This window comes from Ambystoma mexicanum, chromosome 11 (genome assembly GCF_040938575.1).
Source record: "Ambystoma mexicanum isolate Mex_15411 chromosome 11, UKY_AmexF1_1, whole genome shotgun sequence".
Classification (NCBI taxonomy): domain Eukaryota; kingdom Metazoa; phylum Chordata; class Amphibia; order Caudata; family Ambystomatidae; genus Ambystoma; species Ambystoma mexicanum.
Genome location: NC_090934.1, coordinates 166909790 through 166924402, shown reverse-complemented (window position 1 = coordinate 166924402; position 14613 = coordinate 166909790).

Sequence of the window (14613 nt, the reverse complement as noted above, 5' to 3'; positions counted from 1 at the left end):
CAGGTAGGTGCACCCACACATGTGAGGTACCGTTTTCATCGGGACACCTGTGGGAACGCGGGACGGTAGGCCATGTGTTGTGGGGGGCGTGTTTCGATGGGTGCGGCGAGCGAAATGTGCGGAAAAAGCGTTTTTTTCGCCACATTTCCGACTTTGCAGGGCTGTCTGGGTAAAAAAATCTGGGGCGATGGGCGCAAATCACACCTCTGCGGATTCCCACGGGTGTCCTCTTTTCGAAAATGCCTGGGGTTCCCTGTTTTCCTCGGTGGCTTGGACACCCGAGGCCCATATCTGTAAGGTGCGCCGCTCGGCAGAATGTCTGAGATTTCCCTCTGCCAACAGACTTGGGGTTACTTGTGTTTTAGGCTTTCCCCTTGGCGGCCAGGTAGGTGCACCCACACATGTGAGGTACCGTTTTCATCGGGACACCTGTGGGAACGCGGGACGGTAGGCCATGTGTTGTGGGGGGCGTGTTTCGATGGGTGCGGCGAGCGAAATGTGCGGAAAAAGCGTTTTTTTCGCCACATTTCCGACTTTGCAGGGCTGTCTGGGTAAAAAAATCTGGGGCGATGGGCGCAAATCCCACCTCTGCGGATTCCCACGGGTGTCCTCTTTTCGAAAATGCCTGGGGTTCCCTGTTTTCCTCGGTGGCTTGGACACCCGAGGCCCATATCTGTAAGGTGCGCCGCTCGGCAGAATGTCTGAGATTTCCCTCTGCCAACAGACTTGGGGTTACTTGTGTTTTAGGCTTTCCCCTTGGCGGCCAGGTAGGTGCACCCACACATGTGAGGTACCGTTTTCATCGGGACACCTGTGGGAACGCGGGACGGTAGGCCATGTGTTGTGGGGGGCGTGTTTCGATGGGTGCGGCGAGCGAAATGTGCGGAAAAAGCGTTTTTTCGCCACATTTCCGACTTTGCAGGGCTGTCTGGGTAAAAAAATCTGGGGCGATGGGCGCAAATCACACCTCTGCGGATTCCCACGGGTGTCCTCTTTTCGAAAATGCCAGGGGTTCCCTGTTTTCCTCGGTGGCTTGGACACCCGAGGCCCATATCTGTAAGGTGCGCCGCTCGGCAGAATGTCTGAGATTTCCCTCTGCCAACAGACTTGGGGTTACTTGTGTTTTAGGCTTTCCCCTTGGCGGCCAGGTAGGTGCACCCACACATGTGAGGTACCGTTTTCATCGGGACACCTGTGGGAACGCGGGACGGTAGGCCATGTGTTGTGGGGGGCGTGTTTCGATGGGTGCGGCGAGCGAAATGTGCGGAAAAAGCGTTTTTTTCGCCACATTTCCGACTTTGCAGGGCTGTCTGGGTAAAAAAATCTGGGGCGATGGGCGCAAATCACACCTCTGCGGATTCCCACGGGTGTCCTCTTTTCGAAAATGCCTGGGGTTCCCTGTTTTCCTCGGTGGCTTGGACACCCGAGGCCCATATCTGTATGATGTGATTGAGTGACATTTCCGGTGTGAAAACAGACTTGGGGTTACTTGTGTTTTAGGCTTTCCCCTTGGCGGCCAGGTAGGTGCACCCACACATGTGGGGTACCGTTTTCATCGGGACACCTGTGGGAACGCGGGACGGTAGGCCATGTGTTGTGGGGGGCGTGTTTCGATGGGTGCGGCGAGCGAAATGTGCGGAAAAAGCGTTTTTTTCCCCACATTTCCGACTTTGCAGGGCTGTCTGGGTAAAAAAATCTGGGGCAATGGGCGCAAATCACAACTCTGCGGATTCCCACGGGTGTCCTCTTTTCGAAAATGCATGGGGTTCCCTGTTTTCCTCGGTGGCTTGGACACCCGAGGCCCATATCTGTATGATGTGAGAGTGTGACATTTCCGGTGTGAAAACAGACTTGGGGTTACTTGTGTTTTAGGCTTTCCCCTTGCCGGCCAGGTAGGTGCACCCACACATGTGGGGTACCGTTTTCATCGGGACACCTGTGGGAACGCGGGACGGTAGGCCATGTGTTGTGTTTATGTGGTTTTCATAACGTTTTGACCCATTTGCTGGAGCCCTTTGTCTCACAACCCTTTCTTTTCCCAAATGTGACCTACATTTAGTCGCTGCTTTAGCCACCATACACTTTTGTAACCTGCACAAGTCACCTACCCTTGAAAAGGTCTGCCTGTGCTCTTTCAAAAAATGTATGGCTGCCGTTCCTCACCACATTGGTTTTCCCAATTTACACATGCTAAGTGCGTCTGGTCAGGCCGTGAGCGTAAAACTCCTGTGTACCATGGCTCAGTGTTTGGCTTGTGGTATTGCTTGTTTTGTACAAACACTACAAAAATGGTATGCTCTCCTAACTGCAAGAGTCGGGGGAATGTAGCGGAGCATTGCTTTTCTCAGAATTCATAGAAGCCATTGCCGTACCAAGCCAACCATGTCCAACACATACCTTTTTTTTTCAGTCATTTTCCCGCTTTTCCCCCATTCGATGGCAGTTTCCCCTACCTAGTTGTTGCCTGACCTATACAAATCACCCCTTCCTAAACTTGGAATTTTGTCTACTTTTCAGAAATATATGCCTTTCTGTCCTCCAATTTGGCTTTCCTGCCCTTTTCTTCCATTCCGTCCATGCATGTCCAATTGGCAAAAATGGCAAAAATCGCCTACCTCTCACAAAACGGTTGATAACCCCATCAAAATAATTTTTTTCCATTTCCACTCAACCTGTTCCTGAAAGCCAACACATTGGGGAACTCAGCACAGCAAACCATTTGTTTCTAGCTCTTACAAGGAAAAAACCACAGGCTTCTTTGTACATCATTTTATTGGCATTTTTTGAAAAAACCCAACATTTTCGCACTTTTTCCTTATTATCTCTCCCCCCCCTACAGCAACCTGGGATTCCTGGGTGGCGTTACGACCGCCTACATGTGGGAAAAAAAGGAGCCAAATTTGGCCGAGATATCTCATGTAACAAAAAAGTTACAAGCCATTGAATGGCCACATACCAAAATCACCAAAAAAGGCTCTGGCACTGGGGAGAAATACCCATGGCACTTAAAGGGTTAACAGGCCTCTCAGAACTGTTGGTCAACCTAGCCACCAAACGTGTGGCCTCGAACCCGAGCCCTGCATCTAAAGTCCCCCGCCCCCCACAGGCCTCAAACTTTTGTTCAGTATTAACAGCCTCAACTGAAGCCTCAGGGCGTACCCCAGTGTTTTTATGGGAAGCTCCAGCCAAGGAGACCTAAAAGCAAGCGCCGGTACCCGCCACCACAGTAGAGCTGGGCTCACAAATAGCCCCCACAGTAGGGGCCTCGGATAGTAATCCGGTGTCAATAGGCCCCTTACGGAGGCCCTCAGAGAAAACTCTGATACACTTTTTAGGCCTAGAAGGCACCTCAGGGCAAGCCCCGGTAATAGAGCTTTTGATGCTCCTCCCGGACCGGGAAGACCCCGGGAAGGAGTCCCCGGACAGGGTGCTCTAAAAAGTAAAGAACTCATTGGGCGTTTCTTCTTTTCTTCGATGAAAGTAAGAAAATGGAATGGGGAGCACGCTGGAACACCACCTCCCACCGCTCCAAACGACATTGAAGCGCCCAGACCGAAAGCGAGTCGCAGTAAAAGCACGAGTCCCACCGGTGGTCCGGACCCAAGCACTCTAAACAAAGGATGGGGATCCGCCCTAGTGAAGCGTCGCGGACATGAAGAACAAGTAGGAAAATCTAACTGAAACGGCACAGACGGACTCGCGAGCGCTAAACCGGAGCAGCAGAGGACACTGGAAGGAAAACATCTTCCGAAGATGCAAGTGCATCCAGTCCCGATCGAGCGGAGAAAAGGACTGATGGGCGATGCGCTGGGCAGAGCTAAGGAGGGCAGGGTTACGGAAGCGTGCGGTACCCCGCGTAACAAGAGAGGAAGGACACATTTTTGAAAAGTTTGATGCTTTTTATAAAGTGCTCCAGTCCCGTCCCACAGGACGGAGGAAAGGGGACGGGACATAGGAGTATATCAAATCACTGATGCTAGTGCATCTACTTGCTCCCGTCAATTGATAAAACCATGTTGTGCATCCCAAGCTCAACTGTCCTCTAGTGCAGTCACCGGCTCCAACAATAGTTACTGGCAGTGTCTTCCGTCTATTTTTAAAACCCAGTTTTCTATGATGTCACGATGACACAAATGTACAATGTTCATGGAATATGCGTGGCTCGTCCCAAGATGGTCTTCTGCCCAATATATATCTGTTCTCTATCATCGCCATACAGGAGACCTGGCTCACTGAGTTATTGGAACTTGTTGGACGCTCCACCCTCCGGAGGCTGGCCTCAAAAGGCCCTATTGGTCGACCAAAAGGTGGGTTACTGATTTCAGTGAGACAGTCCTGGTCTATTAATGAGATTGAATGCTCGCCCTGCCCTCTATGGTGCAGGTAGTTAAACACCAGCATTATCCGAAGAGTATTATCCTTATTAACGTTTAAGACCCGCCCAATCAAGTAACTACACTCAATGTGTCAACAGTGAAACATCTTAAATGTCTATCATGAGCTACCGATATGGATAGTAGGTGACTAACGCGTGTATTCAATTATCTCCACATGACCATCTTGAGACCCACATATCTATGCCTACTAGCTTGGCAGCCACCGTCAAGCACTTGGGTAGTGCTCCTCGAGTACTATGGTTTTATACATCTTGATGGTTTATGTCCAGGTGACGCACAGATGGCATATACACGCGTATGTGGAAAGAGCGCCACTACTATGGACTATATATTTGTGAACCAGCAGGGTATGTACCTAGTTGAGGATATGGCTATTGTACCTCACAACGAAAGTGACCATCTGCCTTTATGTGTAAATCTTACGCACTTAGGCGCTACTCCAGTAACTAGATCATACGATTTAAATGGTGATTACATTTGTGAAACCAACATGTAACTGCATTCAGTGGAATGCGCTGAGCTCAACTAATGCAAACGTTGTCTCAGAGAGCTTGCTATCAATCTTTATAGCTCAATTTGATGCGTTTAGTCCTTCTGCCTCTTCACCCATTGTCACAGCCTTTTCTACCTTGATTGTTCAGATTAAGGAATTTACCAACAAACGTAGGCATTATACCAGTGTCTGAGCGCTCGAATAAGGTTTTTACAAAGCGCATGAATTTTGACGTCAAGATTGCAGCAGCTAAAAAGCATTTGCGTGCCGAAATCTCAGCCATCATATCTTATATACGTATTTATACCTCGAATGAGACAAAATTGCATGTTAAACTGGCCAAATTAAATTATCAGAAATGGGTAAAGGAGCACAAATTAAGATGTAAAGTGGACAAATTGAAAGAAATTGCCCACTTAACAACCCAAATAAATATTACAGCTATATGGAATGTAATTGGAGGCAATGAAAAACGGGTGCTACCCATAAACTGTGTGCCTGAACCAGCATGGGTTTTCCATATCGCCTCTACTCTTGGCACCATTCTTCCAAATGATTTCAATATTCCTCCCTGTTACAACATGGGTCTGTAAGGTAAGGACTAAATCCGTGATATTACCATAATTGAGCATCTAAATAACTCTCGTGCCGCTTGCCCTGATGGGATTTGTCTCCTTAAACTATCTCCGGGTATGTGGGCTCACACGCTGCACCCATTTATACAAACTGTCACTTTTGGTATTCTTCCCGACAAGTGGCGTGAAAGTCATATATTACCAGTTTATAAAAGGAATCCATGGAATGTGCCGGCCAACTACAGAATGTTAGCCATGTTGAACATACCGGCTAAGATCTTTGCCAAAGTGTTACTCTTTGAGATGAATCAATGGATTGGCAAAAATAATATTCTTCCCCCGCATCATATGTGTTTTATTAAAAAAGCTTCCACCTCCCATAATTTGCTAATCCTTGTGTCCACTGTGGAATATGCTTGGTTACGAAGAGAGTGCAGTTTACTGTGCGTTCATCGATTTCACCGCAGCCTTTGACTGTTATGCGGAATAGACTGGGCAAAAGATGGCTTTATGGAAATTCCTTTATGGCCTCTTAAAAATGCTAATGTTGTTACATACTAACACGTGTCGGGATACGACTTGATAAAGAGGGAACATTATCAGCTTCTATGCCGATGTGTCGAGGTGTGAAACAAGGGTGCACTGTCGCAGCAACATTCTTTAATTTAAATCTTACTGATCTGCAAGATGCCTTCAGTAACCTACATACCTGCCCTGTGAAAGTTGTTTCCCATCAGACCAGCTAGCTCGCTTGTGCCGATATTCTTTTAATGAATCATACCCCAAAAGGGCTTCAATGTTTGATTACTGCCCTGGGGGAGTACGTGGATTTAAATGGCCTTTCTGTTAATATCAAAAAAATTATAAGTTATTCACCGTAGTGGCTTCTCTGTCGATGCGAACTTGGCAAGTAGTCACTGCAGCAGGGCTTCACCGGGCAAACCAATGGTCCAGGAGTTGCAGCAGGCTTCCTCTTCAAGCTCTTCTTCGGTTCCTTCATCCAGTGGTCAACTCTGCCTTTCAAGCCAAAAGACTCCTTTTATTCAGTTCTCTCCCATTCATTCCAGCCTAGCTGTCTCACACCCAGCAGGGAGGCTTGTCCTTGCCAGACAGTCAGCCAGCCAAACACCACAGAGTGCATGTGGGTCTCCTATGAGACTAAGCACAGGGAGTTTTGGGCACCTTCCTCACTTCCTGCCTACCCCAGACACTCGGGCGTCAGAGGCGGGTTTCTCTCAGAAACCCTGCCAAAGGCGAAATGAACAAAGGGACCAAACCTGGTTTGGCACGCAGAGAAACTCTCTAGAAGGACCTTTCCACAAAGACCGGGCACTATTTTAGCAAAGACTGGACACTATTTTGAAAAGGATGGCTTCCGGGGTAACTTCACCAGGTCCGCGAACGGTTGCGGTAAATGCAAACCTAGGTAGTTCAAAACGAAACCACTGCCACCAGCAAGTCAATTGAGGAAAGGGTAATATAAAAAATGTTACATGAGCCTTTAGACGCAGGGGATACTAAGTAACCCCTCCAGCACTATTATAAGATAGGGTGTGCCGGGTCTAGCAAGTACAATGCTAAGTAAAGTCAATTTCACTTTACTGCTCTGGGAAACAGTAGTTGATCCCAGAGAAGGTATTTAAACCTTGGGAAATATGGAAGACTTCCCCATGGCACTGCACTGAAGGTGCTTTGTTACACAATTGTAAAAGATGATGCCTATGGAGTTGGTTAGACTCCATAACCAAAAGAAACAAACACAGAAAACACAGTGAATTGAAAAGTCCCAAAGTTTAGCAAACGAGCTGGAGGGCTCTAAGGTGGGAGGAATTGGCACATTTTTGAGAATTCGCCCTAACCAGCCCAAAGAAGGTCAGTATCTGCGTAGGCTGCAGCTGCGACTTCTTGAGGTGGAGTGAAAAACCCAGCTCGTGCAGTGTGTTCACAAGAGCGTGGGAAGTGTGTTGCACCGCTTTCGGAGAGGTCGCCCTGACAAGCCAGTCATCGAGGGACGGGTAGATGTGGTGGCCCAGAGGAGGGCTGCCACTGTATTAATCAGCCTGGTAAAGACCCTGGGGGCTGAGTTGAGGCTGAAAGGATGCACCTTGTATTGGAAAAGGTAGCCCATGATCCTGAATCGTAGAAAACGATGAGGCTGCCATATCGGGACGTGCAAGTACGCGTCCTTCAGATCCAGGGAGCACATCCAATCTCCCTTGCACAATGTCTCCGCTATCAAAGCTGGCATAACCATCTTGAATTTTTGTAGAGGTAGGGAGAGGTTGAGGGTGGAAAGGTCCAGCACAACTCTGTTCTGCCTGATGAAAATCCAGGAGTAAAAGCCCAAGCCTCGCTGGGAGACTAGGACTTTCTCCACTGCCTGGCTCTCGATGAGCGACCGGATCTCTGCCAAAAGAGTTGCTGTCCCAACCTGTGGGAGTGGAGGGGCAGAGGGAGGAGAGGCTGGGATAGGGAGGCGGTCCCCCGTGGATACTACCGAGAGGATCCAGGGGTCAGCGAAATTCGGGCACCAGAAATGTGCATGGAGAACAAGCCTGCCCCCCACTGGAGACACGTGGACCCGGAGGGGCGTGTCATGCCTTCTTTCTCTCTGAGGCTGTTGCGGAGGAAGGGACTTGAAAAGCCCCTACCCCCTTTTTGTTGCTTGCCCCGATGCTGGGTCAGAGAACAGTCAGGCTGCCTGGACCTCTGCTCTTGTAAGCCGCGGAACCCTCCGTACGTATGCCCCTTATCAGAGCGCTGCTGTGACTGGGTGTAGGTTTTGGGCGTGGTCTTTGTAAGGATGGATAAAGACTTAGCCGTATGTGAGCCGTTTTTCTTTTTGTCCAGCTACTCATCAGTTGTGGAGTGGAAGAGGTCACCCCCTTCAAACTAAAGGTTTAAGATGCGTTCCTGGACATCCGGGTTGAATTTCGTAGCCCAGAGCCAGGCCGTTCTTCTCATGTCCGTGGCAATGCAGAGGGCACGGCCAGAGGCGTCAATGTGGGCCACGGCGGACTCCATGATGTCCTGTGCCACCATCTTGGCCTCTGCCAATCCCGCCTTGAATCGTGATTGGCTCTGTGCCAGAAACTTTGGGAAGAAATCCACAATTTCCCAACCGGAGCCTCTGGTTAATGGCTGCCAGCATTGCATCCACGTTTGGCTTGACGAAGAGGCAAGGACGCGTTGGAATACAGATTCTTCCCGTACGCCTCCAAGATCTCCTCCTTGCCTATCAGCGCCGCAGAGGAGGCTGACTGTGGCTTTGAGTATAGTGATGCCGTAGCGATCACCGAGGAATGTGGCTGAGTGTGGGCCAATGGCAAGAGTGACGGGACGCAGTGTGAGGACTTCTGCAAGGACCGCCTCTGCTGATTGCTCAACCTTGGGTTGTGGAAGGGCCAAGTACTCTGCCAGCCCTGCAAGACGTTTGTGGAAGGTCTTGGCTGAAGATGGTGTGTCGGGGTCCTCCTCCTCATCTGTGTCCACCTGAGGGTCCGCTTGGTCCGGCACCGGAGGAGGAGTGCTGGGAGCCGAGGGCTGAGGTGTGGAGACGGGAGCCGAAGGCTAAAGCGGAGGGGGGTCTGGAACCGCCTGCACAATTGGTTGGGTGGCCGAAGCGGGCTGCTGTGGCTGAACAGGGGCGTCGGTACCGGGGCCTGCAGCGCCAAAGCCATTGGCAGGAGCGTGTCCCCGAGGATGACCCCCATCCAAGGAGATTTCATGAGTCTGAGAAACGTTTCAAATAACCTGTCCTCGCAGGCCAGAGTGGTGGTAGGCGATATCAACGTGGTAGCGAGCGGCTGCTGAAGCCGGTGTGGGCCCTGTCCGTACGGACGCAGCGGAAACCTGCCTTGCAAAATAAAAGGTATGCTATAGGCCTCATACTGGTTGACACCAGTCCCACCTTGACACACCTTCATCCACCTGTTGACTACCTTGGAGTGGCATCAGCTGGATGTCTGGAATGTCTGGCACGGTGGCCATTTTGTCAACCTACCCTTCACGTGCCTGCGTCATGTTGCTCGGTTCACTGTGCCCCGCCCTGTCCAGGACTCGAGTGTGCATCATGGGGCCTCCCCTGTTCCTCAGGTCGAGGCCTGGTAGGCGTTTCGCCCTCTGCGTATCTGCCGGTAGAACTGCATATAAGCGCCCCCTCGGACAAGTTGCCGGTAGTAGGGCATTGCACCTCGGATGACCCAGTAAAAGAACCTTCTGGTCCCTCAGCACTGTCACCGGTAGGATCAACTGATCCCTCGGCCTGCCGGCCAGTAGCTGATTCAACCTCGTTACTTGTGCTGGTACCAGGACCTGAGCGGTCCGTCCCTTGCGGAGTGCGCTGGAAAAGAGCGGCCCTACCTTGGGCTTGGATCGATGATAGACGAAGTCCTTTAGGTCCTTTGGAGGAGATCTGTGGAAGAGCTCCCGCCACCTGGTTAGTCTGTGCTTCAGAGACCTCAAGGAAAGCGTGTTGCACGCAGTGCGAGCTTGCCAGCAATGGTCTGGGCCAAGGCACCTAGGCATAGGGCGTTGGGGGTCTTTAGTCGGAAAGATCCCGTCGCAGGATGGACACCTGCTGAAGCCTGTAGAAGTCGACATGCCCCAGAGTGTGACGCCAGAGTACATGTATGATAATAATACAAAAAAGACAGAAGAGAAGAATCGGTGTGTGGAATTACATGGCCAAAGACAAATCCAGGAGCGCTGGTGAATTCGGCCCGTTCCCGTCAACGGGGAATAGGGGAGTGTTGTGGCGGCGGAGTCAGGGCAGCACATGCTCCCAGGGCCAATCCCCCACGCGCTTCTAAATTTAAAGGAGATGGTTTTTTTCTGGTGAAAAAGGTTCCGTCTCCCGTCCCTTGGAAGGGACGCCCATGCAGTATGGAGGGATGGGACGTAAGAGTAAGATAGATTATGGTATTTTCTCATATACACTCACAGCGCAAAAGTATTATATGTAAGCTAAACAGCTCTCTTCTAGAGTGTGCAAACCTCATACAAATATTTAGGGATACATGTTGAAAATACCATCAATGGTCTATGCATTGGTTGGAAACCAAAGCTAAATGCAAGAAGACTGTAAGCGCCATTAGCTCTGTTATAGGGCGACAACGAGGATTTTCTAGCTCGACAATCTTGCTATTAAATACTGCAAAAGTTTCCGAGTACTTTATTACGGTATTGAGGTATGGGGCCATCACTATTTAGCTGATCTAAAATGTTTTGAATGCCTCACGCCTTGTCTATTGAGTATTTTTATCTAGACTTTGAATTCAATGGAATATACCACGATTTTATATCGAGAATTGTGTTATGAACACCTGCGAGTACTACACAATGGTACAGCTGTAGTCAATTCTTTGCATGCATTTTTGGGGCGGTACAGTTGCACTTCTATAGGGACTATGGGTGCTATCTTATTATATTCTAAGTGGCATGTTGGCTGTCTAAATCACTCAATGATGGGAGAGGTACACCTGGTAGAAAATCGTTTGAAATAGGTATCGACTATGCCCAGTTATGAACAAAATGTAATGAAGGCTATACTAAAAGTAACAGTGGTCTCTATTGCCAGTACAGAACAGCTAGCCTGTCATAGCCAATTTACAACGCTGCATATCCCAACAGTGCAATAATGAGACGGTATTTGCTACTCAAGTTCAATATTAGCAATGCGCTAGCTACTAAAGGTGCACTCCATGGCATTCGATTTTCTGAAGGACTATGTCGCTTATGTGGTACACCAGTGATTGAAACCCTGGTTCACCTTATAACTGAATGTCGGAGCCTACATCGAAATATATTAAGTTGATTGAGAAGCCTAACTCGTGGAGGAGGTTGATAGTCCTTTGAATGTTTGTCCTGCAAATTCCTGGGGTTTCCCCCGTTATGAGCCAGTCGTCCAGATAAGGGTACACCGGGATTGCCTCCCTGCGTAGGTGTGCAGCCGCCACCACCAGTACCTTGGTGAATACCCTTGGTGCTGAAGCTATCCCGAAGGGCAGTACCTTGAATTGGTAGTGTCAACTGTCCACCTTGAAGCGCAAGTACTTTCTGTGCGCTGGGAACATGGAAATATGAAAATAAGCATCTTTCATATCCAAGGTTGCCATGTAATCCCCCTTTTTTAGGAGGGGGATTACCTCTTGTAGCGTGGTCATATGAAATTTTTGGGGCTTGACATACTTGTTGGCAGGCCGTCAGTCCAATACTGGGCGCATTGTCAAGTCTTTCTTTGGCACAAGGAAGTAAGCTGAATAAATACCCTTGTTTACCTGGTGTCCCGGGACGAGTTCTATCGCGTCCTTTTGTAGCAGAATGGCGATCTCCTCGAGGAGAATCTTCTGATGTTCTAAGGAGTGTACTCTTTGTCGTGGAGGATGGTTCCGGGGACGCTGCAGTAGCTCTATACAATATCCTGTGGATACTGTTGACAGCACCCACCTGTCTGATGTGATCCCTTCCCAAGCCGAGGTGAAGTTGGAAATGCGTCCCCCTACTGGGGTTGCGTGAGAAGGGACCCTGAACTGAGCGTCACTGCTTTGGTGGAGGCGTGCCGCCTCCCTTGCTGGGGCTGCCTCTGCCTTTACCACAACCTCTCCTATTACCCCTGCCGTAACCCTGGGTAGACTGTTGGTTGTTCCACTGTGTACCCTGCCCCTGGGAATAGTTAGATCCTCTCTGGGAATTTTGGCCGCGTGGGCGACGAAAATTACTATTCCCTCTCTGGTTAGGGGGTTTATTGGTTAACTGGCCAAGGGACTTGAGTGTCTCGTATTCGTCCTTGGCATTTTTCAGTGCGTCTTCGACCGCCTTACCAAACCGATCGGTTTCCACCGGTTTGTCCAACAATGATGCCTGGGTTTCTGCCTTAAAACCAGACTGCCGTAACCACGCATGTCTTTTGATAACAGTGCCCTCCGCTATCAATCTGCCTGCGTTGTCCGCGGCGTCGAAGGTTATTTCAAAATGCAACCAGACACGGCTCTACCCTCTGCGGAAATCCGAGCTAACTGGCCCTTTAAAGGTTCAGGAGCAGAGGCTACGAGTGCCGCGACTTCTTCCCACTGATGGCAGTTGTAGCTGGCCAACAGGGTGGTGGAGTTAGCAATCCTTGTTCGATAGGCGGACGTTGAGGCTACTTTCCTGCCAAAACCGTATAGTTTTTTGCTCTCCTTGTCGGGAGGAGCTTCTGATGATGACAAGGGTGTTCCAGCCCTCTTACGAGTGTTGGTGACAACTAGGGAGTCTGGCTTCAGATGTCCTCTTATATAGAGAGGGTCAGACTGGGCCGCCCTGAAAAGTTTTTCAACCCTGGGATTGACTGCTCTGGTGAGGTTCGGGTTCACCAGGGACGGATCTATTCTCCGCTGAATGGACTTAAGGATAGGGATGGTCTGAGCAACAGGCCTCCTTTCTCCCACTAACTCTTCTGCAAAGTCCCTTTCCTCCTGGACACCGTGGGTGTCAATGTGGAAATGTTCTGCTGCGCGAGCGAGAACCTCATTTAGGAGGGGTTGGTTATCGACCGGGGAAGTCGGTAACCGGGGCTTCGTTCTCTACCGGGGAATCTACTCTGCATGTTTCCGGGTCATCCTCTTCTTCTTCCTGGTCCTCATCATCCCCATAGTAGCCTGTCCCGGTTTGCTCTTCTATCATACCAAATTCTTGGTCCTCACCAAAGGAAGCCTCTCCTTGATACCGTGAGTATGGTCTTGCGTAAGGTTGTACCTCGAAGGGCTCTGACCTCATCGGAGTTTCAAACCGGGGCTTTTTACTCGGGGGGGGTGGGGGGGATAGGATCAGTAGAGCCTGAGGGTGTGGCCCCTTGCAGATCATACGAGAGGAAATGTTCTGGATTTTTATCATAAAAATCAGCCAAAGAAGACATTCTTGACATGACCCTATCTATGTCTTCACTGGACCATTTTTTGGAACTGGGAATGACTCTCTCAGCAAGTCTATGGGATTTATCTTGAGTAGCTTTGCTGGTTGTAGACCTATCAACAGACCTGGTTTTGTCTGTCTGTTTAGGGGGAGTAGAGGGTTTCACAGGTGTGGAAGAATGCACAGGTAGTTTCTTCTGCTGTTTTCCCCCCTCCCCGTGTTTTCCCTGTCCTTTAGTGGCTCCGGAGTTTTTCGACACCTGGCATCGAGGATCGGGAGTGGTGTCCCTGTCCTTCGAGCGTGGGGCCTCGCTGGCTTTAACTGCGGGCTCTGACTCCTGGAGCGCGGCCTGGGGGTGGAAGTCGTCTTCCGACGATCAAACTTCTGTTAGCCTATGGAGCGAGGCACTCTTGGCAAGAGTGGATGATTGCCTGGAGTCATGCGGCGATCTTGATCGAGAGCGCCCAGAGGACACCGAATCGGACCGTTCTGTTTGTGCCTCTTTCCGAGAACTCGACGTCGTCGAGTCTCGGTTGGACTTCGTGTGTTTAGTGTGTGTAGTATGTGAAGCGCTTGTGTCGCCGGGGGTCTTCCCCATAGCCGCCCTGCCGGACGACCTTCCGAGGTCGGGGACCTGCGCTCGGCTGTCTTTCGACGCCGTAATGCTCTCGCCGTCCGAAAGTACGGCGTTGCTGCCATCGCTGAAGGCGCTCTCCGCTGCCATGGCCGCCTGCCTGGCGTGGTGGGCCCAACGCGTCGAACGGTCCTTAAGTGTCTTAGGTTTAAACCTACTACACGCTCTTCAGTTCGCTTCGGGGTGGTCCTCGGCAAGCAGAGATTGCACGTGGCGTGCCTGTCGACCCAAGGGTATTTGCGATTGCACTTGGGGCAGAATTGAAAAGGGGTACCCTCCATACGCACCTTGAGGCAGTGGGCAGTTAAGTGTAGGAAATGTATAAGGTGTACCTATATACCAAGAGTGTAGAGTATGTACCACCCCCCACTCTCCCTACTTGCAGGGCCGAGGCCAGAGGCCTTTCAAGGCCCGGGCCGAGGCCAGCGGCCTTCCAAGGCCCAAATCCGTCGTGCAGCAGCCGACGGTCGATTTCTTCTCCAGCCGGCGTCGAGTGTCGAAGTTCGACGTTGGGGTGGGGAAGGGTGTGAATAGATTCATCTTTTACATTTTTTGCAAAAGTATGGCTAAGGTCAGGGGACTCCGCAAAATGCTTCCGACCAGTATGGAGGAAAAAAACAATCT